The sequence below is a fragment of the Passer domesticus genome, chromosome 16 (genome assembly GCF_036417665.1).
Source record: "Passer domesticus isolate bPasDom1 chromosome 16, bPasDom1.hap1, whole genome shotgun sequence".
In the NCBI taxonomy this organism is placed as follows: domain Eukaryota; kingdom Metazoa; phylum Chordata; class Aves; order Passeriformes; family Passeridae; genus Passer; species Passer domesticus.
In genome coordinates this window covers 568556-581433 of record NC_087489.1, presented here as the reverse complement: position 1 = coordinate 581433, position 12878 = coordinate 568556, and the positions used below count along the sequence as shown (strand labels likewise).

The 12878-nt window shown below is 43.1% G+C and overlaps 1 protein-coding gene across 5 annotated transcripts in view; it reads left to right on the top strand.

The window, feature by feature from the left end:
• Positions 1-546: 546 nt before the first annotated feature.
• The window catches only part of NDRG3 (NDRG family member 3), a 61218-nt gene continuing 48886 nt past the window's right edge, over positions 547-12878 (top strand). For 3 of the 5 annotated variants that reach the window (XM_064391142.1, XM_064391141.1, XM_064391137.1), the window contains exon 1: positions 547-687. The gene's annotated coding sequence lies outside the window, so the exon portion shown is untranslated. Of the gene's footprint in view, positions 688-1993; positions 2060-12878 lie in introns of all 5 variants that reach the window. The other 2 variants (XM_064391140.1, XM_064391139.1) reach the window with 2 other exon arrangements.

The window sequence follows — 12878 nt, the reverse complement described above, 5'->3', positions numbered from 1 at the left end:
CTTGTACCCAGGGATCACTTAGTGCACAATTCTGAAGAGGGATCTCAAAGAAAATCCCGATCCTCGTAGGGCGGCACAGTCAATACAGCTGGTGTGGTCTGCCTGAACTGCTGTTTGCTCCAAGACTTGTTCAAGAGTAAAGACCACAGGGTGGCACCAGAAACCAGGGCACAGGTTAGGTTTGGGAAACACCTCGATCCTAAGTGTCTAGGTTAAAGCCCTACCGAGCCTAAGGCGAGAGGCCCTGGAAATGCCACACTACTCCGGGAAGGGAGTGCTTCCACTTGGAGACGTTCCTAGAAAGGGGAAAAGGCAGGAGAAGGTGGAGGATAGCCCGCGCCCTCCGCAGAGCACTGCCAGACAGGCCGCTTGCTGCGGCCCTCGAGCGGGGACGGAGGGACAGCCATGCCCAGAGGAGATCACGGGACGGAGCCAGGGCAGCGCGGTCCCAAGCCCCGGCAGCGCGGCTCCGCCCGCCGTGCCCTCACGGCCGGGGCGGGGCGGGCGCCCGCAGCGAGGCGGCGCCATCTGCCGGCGGGAGCGGGAGGCTGCGAGAGGCGCCGCCCGAGGGCGGGGGGGAGTGGCGCCATGTTGCTTGTAGTCCCGACCGCGCGCAGAGGCGGCTTCCGCGCAGGCGCAGACCGCTCCGTGCCGCGGCGGGCGGAGTGCGGCGGTACCGCGGCCCAGGTGAGTCCCGGGCCGGCCCTGCCGGGATCCCCCGCGGGACCCCGCGGAGCCCCGCGCAACCGCTGCGGCTCCGGACGCGCGGCTGCTCCTGGCCAGCAGGTGCCACGCGGCAACGGCGGGCGGGCCGGGGTCAATGGCAGCCGCGCCCGCGGGCGCTGTGTCCCGCCGCGCCCCGGCCCCGGCGGGGGTGATTCGCCGCGAGGGGGTCGGTGCCGCCGCCGGCCCCGCCGAGGCGCGCCGCTGAGGGGCTGCTCTGCGCAGCCCGGCTCTGCTGTGAGGCGCCGGCCGAGAGACCCGCTCCCCCCGCAGGAGTGGGGAAGGATCCTCGTCACAGCGGGCTGCGCTGGCAGTGGGGGAAACGCCTCGGAAGTGCCCGAGGTTATTGCGGAGATGGTTTTTTCATGTAAATAATAACGGACGGGAGTGCGTCGGGCGTTCTGTTTTCTCTCATTTATAGCTTTTCTTTTTGGTCTTCAGATCTCAGAATTCTCGTTTGTATTATTTAGTTTGGACAACGCAAACTGGATGTTTATCTTTAATTCGGCCCAGCCTTGTTAGGGATATGAATGGGAAGGGAATACCTTTTGAAGATTTTCTTTGGCTTGAAACATCGCGTCTCTTTTGTCTGTTTAATGAATGTTTTGTATTTAGTATAAGTCACAAGGACTAATTAAAAACGTTGTCTCGAAATCAGAGGCTTCTGCTACCTTAGAGAGCATCATTATAAACGGCACTAGAGAAGATGGGGTGTTACAAAACCAGCGGGGCTGTGAGCCCTGTCCCGGCTGCCCGGGGCTGGCGGCTCCTGGCGCTGCCTCGGGGTCTTGCGTGGCCGATTGAGAGCTTGGGGTCTGCACCGTTCTTTGGGGGCACGAAAGGAGGTTGGAGCCGGCGCGCGATCGTGTCATGATAAAGTACAGTCGCAGCAATTGCTGTGAGGTTGTGAACAGGAACTGTCTGGTAAGGATCAGGGGGTTGTGACTGTGAAATCCAGAAGAGTTTTTGCGTTTGAATACTGAGATGATGAGAAGATGGGGGTTACAAGTGGAGAAGAATGGAATACAAGTATGTAAGGCCAGCTTGGACAGGGCTTGGAGCAGACTGGTCTAGTGGAAGATGTCCCTGCCCATGGCAGGGGGTTTGGTATTGGGTGAGCTTTAATGGCCCTCCCAGGCCATTCGTGAATAATCTGCTTCCACTACATGTGTCAGGCATGCTTGTGAGCCTCCCATGTTCAGAGGACTTGGAGGCTCATTGCTTTAGCTTCAGCTTTACCTTGTCTCTAAAAACAACATTTGTCTTCCAGATGATGGAGCCTGGTGAACCAGGTGCAGAAGCAGCAGCACATCAGTCTGTGGGAAAAACCAGAAAGGTGATGTAGAACGAGGGAGCTCAATTTAAAATTAACATGAAGGTTTTCTAGCACAATAATTTCCTTGGGCTAGGCGAGCAGAGCTTACCAGATATCTCACTTAGTGAACTGGGGTAGAGTCCTGAAGAAGCAAAGTGATGAGTAGGATTAATTGGGATTATTGGCCACTGAACTGGGGATTGTTGAGGTGGCTCGAAATGGGCAATGACTGTTACAATTTCAATTACTTGTTTGGGATTTTGAACCTTGCGTGGCACACAAAGCACCATGTCTTAGGGCAGCAACTTCATATGCCTTATATTTGCCTTGTATCAAGATGTTTGCAAAGGTAGAAGCTGGAAATACTACACAATGAAAATTAAACAATATTATGCAATTAAAATTATACAACTGCTGGAAGCAGCATTATTGAAACCTGTAGCTATATTCCTAGCTATTCATTCTGCATCTGAGGTTAAAAATTAATTGAAATTAATAAATGTGTTTGATTTGGATTTTTCTGATCTCACTTTTAGAAACCCTCAAGTGCTCCCATTTGCAGCTCTTATTTCACATTGGTCATACACAGTCCTCAGTGTTTTCCATTGGAAAGTGTAGTGGTACCTTTAGATTTCAGAAGTTTTATTACCCACAACATGTATTATGATTCCTTAAAGAGAGACTAGAAAATCTTTTAAGAGATACTTCTGAGACTTCTTTTTTAAATATTCCTCTGTTGTATACTCAAGGTAAGTATTACAGCAAAGTAGTAACATAGGTATTTCAGTAAGAAGAACAAAAATTTATAATCATAGTATAGTTTAAGGATGAAAATAAAAACAAAAAAGAAAGCAATTCAGCTTTAAAGTTTTAGGGGGATTTTTTTTATGTGTAAGAAGAGACTAGGGGTTTTAATTTTTAATTACTTCATCTTCATTGTCACAAACAGTATTTTAGTTTCTTCCTGGAAAATGGCGACGCCAAACCCTGAGTTCTGTTTCCATAGGCAGCGCTAACACCCTAATTCGCCCTGAGCAGAGCTTATCTTGTGCTTGTTGTGTCAGCTGTGTCAGGATAAAAGTAAATATGTCTGTGCTACCCGTGTTGGGCGCTGTGCAGGGCTGGCTCAGGCTATTTAAGTCTGTGGATATTATGGCCTGGTTTAACCTGTGATAGTTCCAGGAGCACAGGAGCAGTTTGGTAGTTTCCCTGTGTAATGTTGAAGACAGTGTTCCTGACAGGTGTCTCAGTACTCCTCCATGGTTTCATGTTTATGTGAATGTGGTTTGGGAGGAATAATAAAATCCTGTATTGCTTTTCTCTGGGAATTCTCAGTGTTCTGGGCAGTCCGGTCAGTTATTAAGCAGAGCAGTTGTGGTTTGGTCCTGCTGTGAAAAGAATTGGATGACTGTGCCTACTACTGTACAAAGCAGAATTGATGAGAGACTTAAATAACCTCACTTGGTTTTCAGTTCTGCTCTTGTAAATTCTGAATTATAAGTGAAATTTGCTGGATTTTTAATGATCTTATTGATCACTCACTGTTTTCTATCTGGTCATATCCCATTGTATTCTGTGACTAGTATAGCACCATTTATTATGGGAATCCAGTGGGTGCTGTGGGAAGCATGGAAGGAACAGCTCTGTTTTCATTTGGCTATTGTCCTTTCCAGACTTGGATGCATTTCTGTATTTACAATAGGCCTAGTTACCCAAAGGGGTTTTCCTTATTTACATAACATAAAACTAGGAGAGGTTATACATATAATGTTTAATTTTAAAGTAACCTTTACTATTTGGTCATGTATAAACCAGACTCTCTTTGTAGTAAGCAGATGTGAAGCTACACTATTTTTTCCCTCCACAAGAGCTGGAATTGTGGCTTTTACCTGTGTGTTTGAACACAGAAGATAGGCAATCAGCTGCTTCCTTTTCATTTCTGCTTTGGTGATGAAGCTGTGTTTTACCTCTTAAACTGATCAAAAGACTGGCTGCTGTTCAAAAGGGGTGGTCACATATTCTTGCTCTCTCTTGTACCACCTTCAGCATTTACTGGAGGTTTTCCTGATCCAGTTCAGTTTGCTGAATAATCAAGAGTACTAATCTAGCCCCTCTGTGTCCTCATCTCCCCAGAAGATAAGCTTTTGCCAGGTAAGTAAGCTGAGTGAGTTCAAAAAAGGTCATAATTGATTTTTGTCATGTAAGAACACTGTTCTTTTCTAACAGTGACCAAAAAGAAAAGATCACAAGATCAGGATGTGTAATATAAACCTTTGCCTGATGGCCCTCCTGTCTCTTGTCATTTGTAGGATATCAAGAGGTAGATGTTGTTTGCTTTTATTTTGTTCGTGATGAATGCATTTTTCTTCTGTGAACTAGCCTGTCTCCCATCCACTTAAATGTAAGGCAGTGCCACATCCCAGGGGAGATTTTTCAGTGCACAAAATCACCTTGTAGGTGCTGACTACCTCTGTTTTGTTTTGAACTTGACAGCTGCTGGCTTCATTTCCTATCTCTTAGCTCTTGTATTGTTTAGACACAGAAGAAGAACTGATCTCAATTTACCTTCTCCATTCAGTTGATGATTTTACAGGTTTCTGTTCTATGTCACTGCAGCAATCTCTGTTTCCAGGCAGAAGAACCCTAGCCTGATTGATTATTTCTCATTTGTATTTTCAAACCTTGTTTCCTTTAAAAAATACTTCCTTTCCATTATGTTCTCTTGAAAGGAAGGATCAGGGTTTAAGATGTAGCCATTCTATATGTTTGTATGGTAGTTTTATTACTACTAATTTTCTAACATTATTTTTTCATGCATTGAATGACTTTGAACGGATGCTTCAATCAATCTCGTGTTGCCAGCAGGATTATCTGAATGTTAATGATCACTTTGGAGCACAATCCTCTATATGTGAAATAAGGACAATTAATCTTCAGACGGGAACTATTTGTGCTGAATTAAATCTGTTATTTTGTTTCTCTACTATTACTCTCAGAGGATTTTTCTGGAGATCTTCAGCCAGCCTTTCTTTTTGCTCTCAGAATAGCTTGTATCCTCAGGAGACTTCCACTGCTCCTTGCCCCTTTTTCTGGACTTTATGAATACAGTGTATAGTAGAGTGCTGCAAAAGGCTCCTTGCAGTCTCTCTCCCTGCGAAAGTGGACCACTTATGCCCACCCTCTGTGGTCTGCTTTCAGCTGCGTGTTAGTCCAGGCAGGGTCTTTCCCAGTGGGGGTTTTTGAAGTTTTCTGGATGTTGACTGTGTGGCAGGTCTGCCTGCTGTGAGCACTGCCCAGGGAGAGGCTCTGCATGTCCTGCTGCCCCACAGTGAGCCCAGTCTGCAAACAGCTCGGACTGAAAATGGCCCAACAAATTACAAATTAATGCTGATTTAGTGGTGTTGCACTGGCAGTATACACATGTGGGGGCTATAGTAGTATCAGTTTAGTCAGGTAAGTGCATCTGTGCTTGCTGCTGCTGATTAAAACTGCCACCCTATGGGCTGAACTGCAGTCCAAACTGAGGCCGTATGTCTGCATGCACTTGCTATTTCAAATGGTCCCATTTGATGCTGTAGTTAGATTAGCACAGTTTGGTGTATGAATTTACACCTAGGTCCTAATTCAGTTGATTTTGTGACTCTGTCTTGGATGGTTTCCCTGTGCTGAGGCAGATAAACAGTCTGACCCTGGATTAGCCTCTGGAATTCCTTAAACAAAGACAGTGATTAAGGAAGGGGTTTAGTGTATTTGTGTAAATTAATAAGGATCTAGTAATACTTTTTGTCCATATATGGACTTTATTCTAATTTATTTATAAGCATCATAAATACTTAAAAAAATATAACTGGAAATTCACAATTTTTGCTACTGATACCCTTATAGTGTGTTCTAGAATTATTTGGTGTCTGTTTACATTTAAGTTTTCTAAATACAAAGGACATAGGTCTTTAATGAAATTTAGAGAACAGAAATTTCTGTTCTCTAAATTGATTTTTCAGATCTGTTCTTGAAAATTTGCCTGGATGTTCCAGTAGTGTTGTCACACATAGTAGTTTTCTGCTGAGGGTTTTTTTGTACTGTTTTTGTGTGGAAACTGAAGTTAGATACTTGTGTTTTTAACAGTTCCTTTTGGCTGTGGTAGTTTTGAAATTTATTACTTAGCCAATAAAATCTGGGGGTGGGGGGGTTCAGGTTGTGAAGGTTATTTTTACCTTTGCATAGGCAGAAAGAAAAACTTGATTTGTGTAAATGTGTAGTTTTATGACTCAGATTGAAAAAGGAGGGCTTGTGTCCAGATGGTAAAAGATGCGTCTTGGGGAGTGGTTTAAGTCTGCTTTTCTGTTCTGCCGGCTCACATGTGGCGTGGTTTGTCTCTGCCTTGGTGGAAAACTAATACAACAGTGCTGGGAGTCTTGGGCAAGGACCGGATGCTCAGTTGACAAAAAAGTGTTTTTAATCATTGCATAAGAGCTCTACATTTGCTATTTTGCTTATGTAGTTTGTTCTGATACAGTTTTTCAGAAAGAAATGGCCCTTGTTACAAATTAAACTTCTTTTTTCCTTTAGTTTGGATGAAAAAGTTATCAAATACATATCATATAGCTCTCAGGAAAGTCAGGGAAGATTTTTTTCTCATTTTACAATGCATTTGGGCTTTATCCATTGGCTGACCTGAAGAAAGGCACAGGGTTTGGTGAAAATCTTCATATGGATCAGCTCAGCCACAGAATAAAACTATTCTTTCTTGACATTTTTAAAGTAGTTAAATGGAAACATTCATTATTGGAAAAAAAAAAGTCAGTGAGGTTTTTTTTATTATTATTTCTAGCAGTAGGTGGGTGGAACACTCAGCAGGTATCCCTGGTATTCATATTTGTTAAACAGTCTGTGAGGTCACCGATCAGTGAGTGGCCTCTCTGCTCCATCCCCACGCAGGTGAGCATGGCCACACTCCTGTGAGGTCGCAGTGCCCGTGGGGGTCCAGGACTGCTTTGGAGTTGAGAGCAGAGCTGTGGGACCTCAGGGCTGCTGGTTCACAGTGAGGACATTGCTTTAAGAGGAGGGATATTATTCAGCATTTTAAACTGTGCAATGCCTATATTATGCCACCACTGTAGCCGCTGCTTTGGTGTTGTAAGAAACACAAGGAAGGAGTTGTTGCTTAGAAGACTGTCCATCAGGATGTCTCCTTGGTCAGTCCTTGGCTTGTCTGTGTTAGCCTGTGGTGCTGGGCTGTAGCCTGGGTTGTGTCCCTGGCCATAATATGACTTGGTAGTGTTGGGCACCATGCTAATTCATGCTGCTGTGCCATAGAACTGAATTATTGTAACTGAAGAGTTGGCATAATCTAGGGCTCTCAACTGACATTTTTCAGTTACTGACCTGTCATTGTCAAGATTTCAGCACAAATGTCTAAGTTGCAAAAGGGCTGGACTTTTCCAGCAGATACAAAAGGCACAGAGGGGGCTGTAGCTTTGTTTGTAGAAAAGAGCTAATGGAGTAGTTCAGGTCATCTCTGCTTAAGTGTCATTTTGTTTTTTTCCTGCTGCCGCCCTGAAAAAAAAGCAAGGCCTCCACCACAGAGAGGAGCAGCAATCTGGGCTGTGTGCTGTAGAGATCCAGGTGTACCTCAGCTGAGGATGCTGCCGTGTGGGGAGCAGTCTTGACATAAGAGAGTAAAGGTTTAAAATATTTTTTTGGCCACACTGAGCAGAACCATTGCCCAGGTATTCAATACCTTTTAGACACTTAATTTCTGTATTTGTAACTGCTTTAAATAGACTTGGAGCTCATGGCTATCCTGCCCCTGGACTCAGTTGTGGGGTTGTCCACATGAGGCAAGAGCCAGAGACAAGTTGCCTGTGATTTCAAGGGATCACAAAGTTTTTCTAAGCTTCTACTAAAATGCCCCAAACAACTCAAAGTATTTTCCACTGTCAGCCAAGCTTCAGGAAGCACCCACCTCCATGTGTGTGCGAGCTCTGTTGCTCTCCAAAAGCTTTTTCTCTGATCTCTTCAGCAGCAGTTCAAATCTTAGAAAATAGAAAACATGATAATTTCTCCTGTTTCCAACATGCAGAAGAGCTATTGATGTGGAATTGTGCAGTGTGATACTTGCAGTTGGAGAAGGTTTTAAAAAAACTTAAGGCCAGGCTGATTTTTGTTGTCCTGGTGTTTGAATATGTGCTTGTCTGGATGTATTGCATGTGGTCAGAGGATCTGTGACCAGACTCTTGTCACAGTAATTGCTGACTAATTTCTTTGTGGCTGTGCTCCAAGGGAAGGAGCCATCTCAGGTCTGTGGTGGTTACTCAGAGGTGTTACTGTTACTTGCCTTAAAAGTACTTGACTGTACTGCAGCACTCCCTGTCACTCAGCCAGGGTAGCAGTTCTCACCCCAGACCTGCAGGGAAGTTAGAAACCTTTGCCGATCTGATTTCCCTGGGGATCATCCTGGTTCTTCTGAAATTCTGTGGTGGCATTCTGGGAAGCATAGAGGTGGAGGTGCAGGAATAAAAAATGCTGTCATATTTGCTTCCCACCCCTTGCCCCCTTCCCCCCCCCCCCCCCCCCAGCCCAAATCTTACTTTCTAATATATCTATACTTAGGGTAGTAAATGGAAGATTTTTTTATAATTTGGCGTTTTAATTATTGGACCGAATGATCTTAGAGGTCTTGTCCAGTCTTAAAGTCATACCACTTTTCTGGTCCCTCTCTGGCCTGAGACAGTCATAACAAAGTAGTAACAGAGACTTCCTGTGCCTTTCTTAACCAAATGTTTTTTACTGGTTTTGGTTTGTTTGTTTATTTGGTTTCCTGTTGATGTTGAGTATGTCTTCATTGATACTTTTTAAATGCATAGGAATGTTGGCAACAGTTTCCAACTGTTTCCAACAGTTTCCAAATTTTAGGTAGTTTGACAGTCCTGTATCCAGGTATTTAAGCAGTTCTTGAAATCTGGGAAACAGCAGTGCCAGCACCAGAGCTGCCTGGTCATGTGTACTCCAGAAGCTTAACAAGAATAATGAATCCATCAAGTCCTTTGGATAGTGATTGAGCTTACACTGTGAGAAATGGCTTTTGATGTGACATTTGGTAGTAATTGCGTAATTGAAGTGTTTTCAAAGGGAATTCTAGGCCACTATAATTATATGTATGCTACACTCACACCAGTATAAAAAGGTCTTTAAAACTATTTGCAGAGCTTACCAGTTGGTTTCTCAGGAAGGGGGTCCTGTGCCTATTCCGCTTGAATGCATTCCATTTCTGGCAGTGGTTTAGGTGTTAGAAAATTATATTTACTTACTGAACATTGTTTTCCTTGGCAGTACAGTGACTTCTAGAAACATTTAAGAAGTCTGTTACTTTCCTTTTTTTTTAAAATTATTATTAACTGTGATGTCCTGAAGGGAGCAGAATTTCTGCAGGAATTCCAGCATCAGCAGTGAAGAGCGGATGAGAATGTGCAGTGCTGGGAGGCAGTCCAGAAGCAGCTTTTGGGAAGAGACAGTGAGCTGAGTGCTTGTGTCACTTGGGGCTGCACTTTGGGAAGTGTCCTCAAGAGCTGGTTTGATCCAGGGAAAAAACTTTCATCTTCTTTCTTCCTTGTTTAAAACCATGTTTTGTTGAGGCTGTGAAACAAGCCCAAGACAGCCTTCAAATGCCAGCTTTGGAAATTGTGCTGCATAGGATTTCTCAGACAGATGGAGGAGACATTCACTGAGCATTATATTGTCTTTTTTTGTCAGTAGTAAAAGAGTAATGCAGGTTCTTCCTTGGGCCTTACAAAAGATAACTGCTTTTTCCCCTCTTGACTTTAATTGTTTTATTTTTCTTTAATAAAGACAGGAGTTTCTTAACAATAAAAGTAATAAAACAGCCAGAGAAGCCTGTGCTCCCTTTCAAAAAAGGAAGAAATAAGAAATAGGATCAAATCCCTTGTATGGTGTAGTAAGCATTGAAGAAATTCACAGTAGAATAGAAATGTGAATTTAAAACTGTATAAATGCAGGAGAAATACTGTCACTACTTCATTTTCATAGAATAAGAACTGTTTAGGCACATATTGCTCAGCCATTTAAGGAGGTTTCCAGAACATGAATATTTCTGCTTTCTCTCATTGGTAGGTAGTAGTTGTTGGGGAAAAAAATTGGAATGGCTTGAAACATACTGCACCAGAAAGCTTAATTTGTTACCTGAGTATTAATTGTCTGAACTGAGAAGTGTTGTAATGCAGATGTCTTGTTTTCCAATAGTTTTATTTACTGATGTGATATATTAATGTTTTCTCAGGTCTCTGGGCTATGGATTGATTATAAACATGGTGCTTATGCTGCTATTTTTATCCTGTCTCTGTGTTAAAATAAACTGCTTATGCAGAAGCTATCATCAATCACCTTGTTGGCCTAAAAATGACTTAAGCAAATACAGTCTTTGTCTTCAGTAAGGAAAAGCTTGCAGAATTTAAATCCTGATCTTTAAACATTTCATTTAGTGAAGTCTGAAGTATTTTTATCCTATCCTTAATCACTAGACTCAAATTTTCTTTTGTATTTTTTAAGGAAACACCAAGGTTTCTGAGCGGCAGTGATTCCAGGGTCTGGGATCTCAGCTGTCAAGACTGGCACTTACCTTTCCATCCATCAAGGGATTTGTTCCATGCCCTTGGTCTCTGCTTCCCTGCAGCAGGGTTCAATAATCTGTGTGGATCAGAGGTACAGGGAAAGCCAGGTTGTGGGGAGCAGAGGTGCCTTCCTCCTAGTGTCTTCTGGTGCCTCTGAACTCCTGTGAGCAGTTGCAGTAGGAGGGGGATTTGTTTCTCTTGTCTGGCCAAACAGACAAAGCCTGCAGTGGTTTCTGAGCAGCTATTAGGAAGTTCCATCCTTATTTTACTGGCATACCTGCATACTCCTAATTTTTAAGAGATGAACAGTCACATCTTAACAATGACAGCTATTGCTTCTTCCTCTGAACACCTGCATTAATACAGTCACCCCCAGTCTGGGAAAAGCTTGGTTGAGTGGTGCTGTGCTGTCTCTCTCATGCAGTGGCTAGATAAAGAGCCATGACTTTTATTACTGCTGATTGCATAGTAGAAGGTAGAAAACAGGTTTCAATCAGTGATGGGTGAGGGTTCTATTTTCCTCCAAACTGGCTGCAGAGGCATTGCAGGAGAAGTAACCTTGGAGCTTTTACCTCTTTCTTGGTTTCTCCCCTGAGTATGTCTTCATTTGGAGGAAAATCAAAACATTTAATCTCTAGCTGAGGTGCATATTTAACAAGAGTGTATCAGGTACCATTGTATTGGGCTGCAGTGGAAATTGTTGGTCCCTTCATTAAATGCAAAGTTATTTCACCCTGACTCAAAAGATACCAAGAGAAACAAGACTACTTCATCCCAATGTGTGGTTTGGTGAAGGAATTATGGGAAAAAAATTGTGTTCCTGTGCTAAACAGGAGGTTCAGATAGATCAAAGAAACTGATCTCTGACTTCACTGTATTGAGTAATATTAACATAAGAAGCATTGCCTGAAGGGTCCAAGAAGACCAAGAGTACAGCCTCAAAAGAGATCATGATGAACTTACTCAACTAAACCAGATCAAGCCATTGTTTTGAAAAGAAATGAATGCCTGAGCCTGTGGTGATTCCCTCTGCACCCTTCATTTCCTAAAAGCTCTTGGACAAGGAGAGGAGTGTGGAATTTCTCTGCAGTGGACAGACACTTCTCCTCTTCGCAGCTCCTAGTGTAGCTCATACATGAGCAAATGTACATAAAAGGGCTAATTAAAAAAAAAAATTGTAGTCAGCTTGAGGTCAAGAGAGAAGTATATGAACATTAGATTTAAAATTATGTAATAAAATATTTTAATGAAATTCCCAACTCTGGTAGTGGTGGGGGAAGCAGGGCATTATGTCAAAGGTTGCATAAACATCTATGAAGGTTTGTAGCAGCATTAAGGCACACTTCCAAAGAGAAACTCTGACATATCTCCCTGAGGAAGTCCTATAAAACAGTAAAATCATATGAATAATCAACACTGGAGCTCATTATCAGCAAAATCTGGCAAACTCTTGAGTATAAGAGAAAGAGAGAGAGAGAGGTGATGAGAGAGCAAAGGCATGGAATTAGAAGAGAGAAGGAGACATTAAATGGTTTAGGACTTTGCACCTCAGAAGGAAGCCACTGGGAGGACAAAGGCAAGTAATAAAGCTTTATGAAAGGGTGGCTGGTGCAGGAAGTGAGTGAATAATAACTGGCATTTCTGAGACCATGAGGACTATTGGGACATCCGATAAAAATATAGCTATAAATCAGACAGATGGAAGATCTATTTTATACAGTGTTTTCACAATATTAACCATTGCCAGAGGGTGATGTGGAAGACAGAAGCACAGAGAAGTCAAAGTTAGAAAAAGAAGCTGAAGACAGGTGACATTTATTTGTATCAATAAACATACATTATCATAGTTAGCTCTGAGGAAACATGAAAAAAATCCTGTGACACTAAGTGATAGAGTAGCATTTTAAATTCATCAGTGAAGTAATGCAGCTGGACAACAGCCCCCACTGTATATGTACAATGATGAGCTCTGAATTGCTTTTCCAGTCAGAGGCAGAACTGGGGTTTATAATAGGCAGCTCTATCAAAACATTCTCATTGTTTAGAAAAGCAAATTGAGGATTAGATCCTTGTGGAAAAATAATAGTGATCAAACTAGGAAACAGTGGTGTGTAAGCTCACAGTGCAGCTGTGTTTTGGGTGCTGCATGTGTTTTAGTTCTATCGCTCTCAAAAACCCAGTGAAACTGGGAGAGATTCTGAAAAGGGTGATGT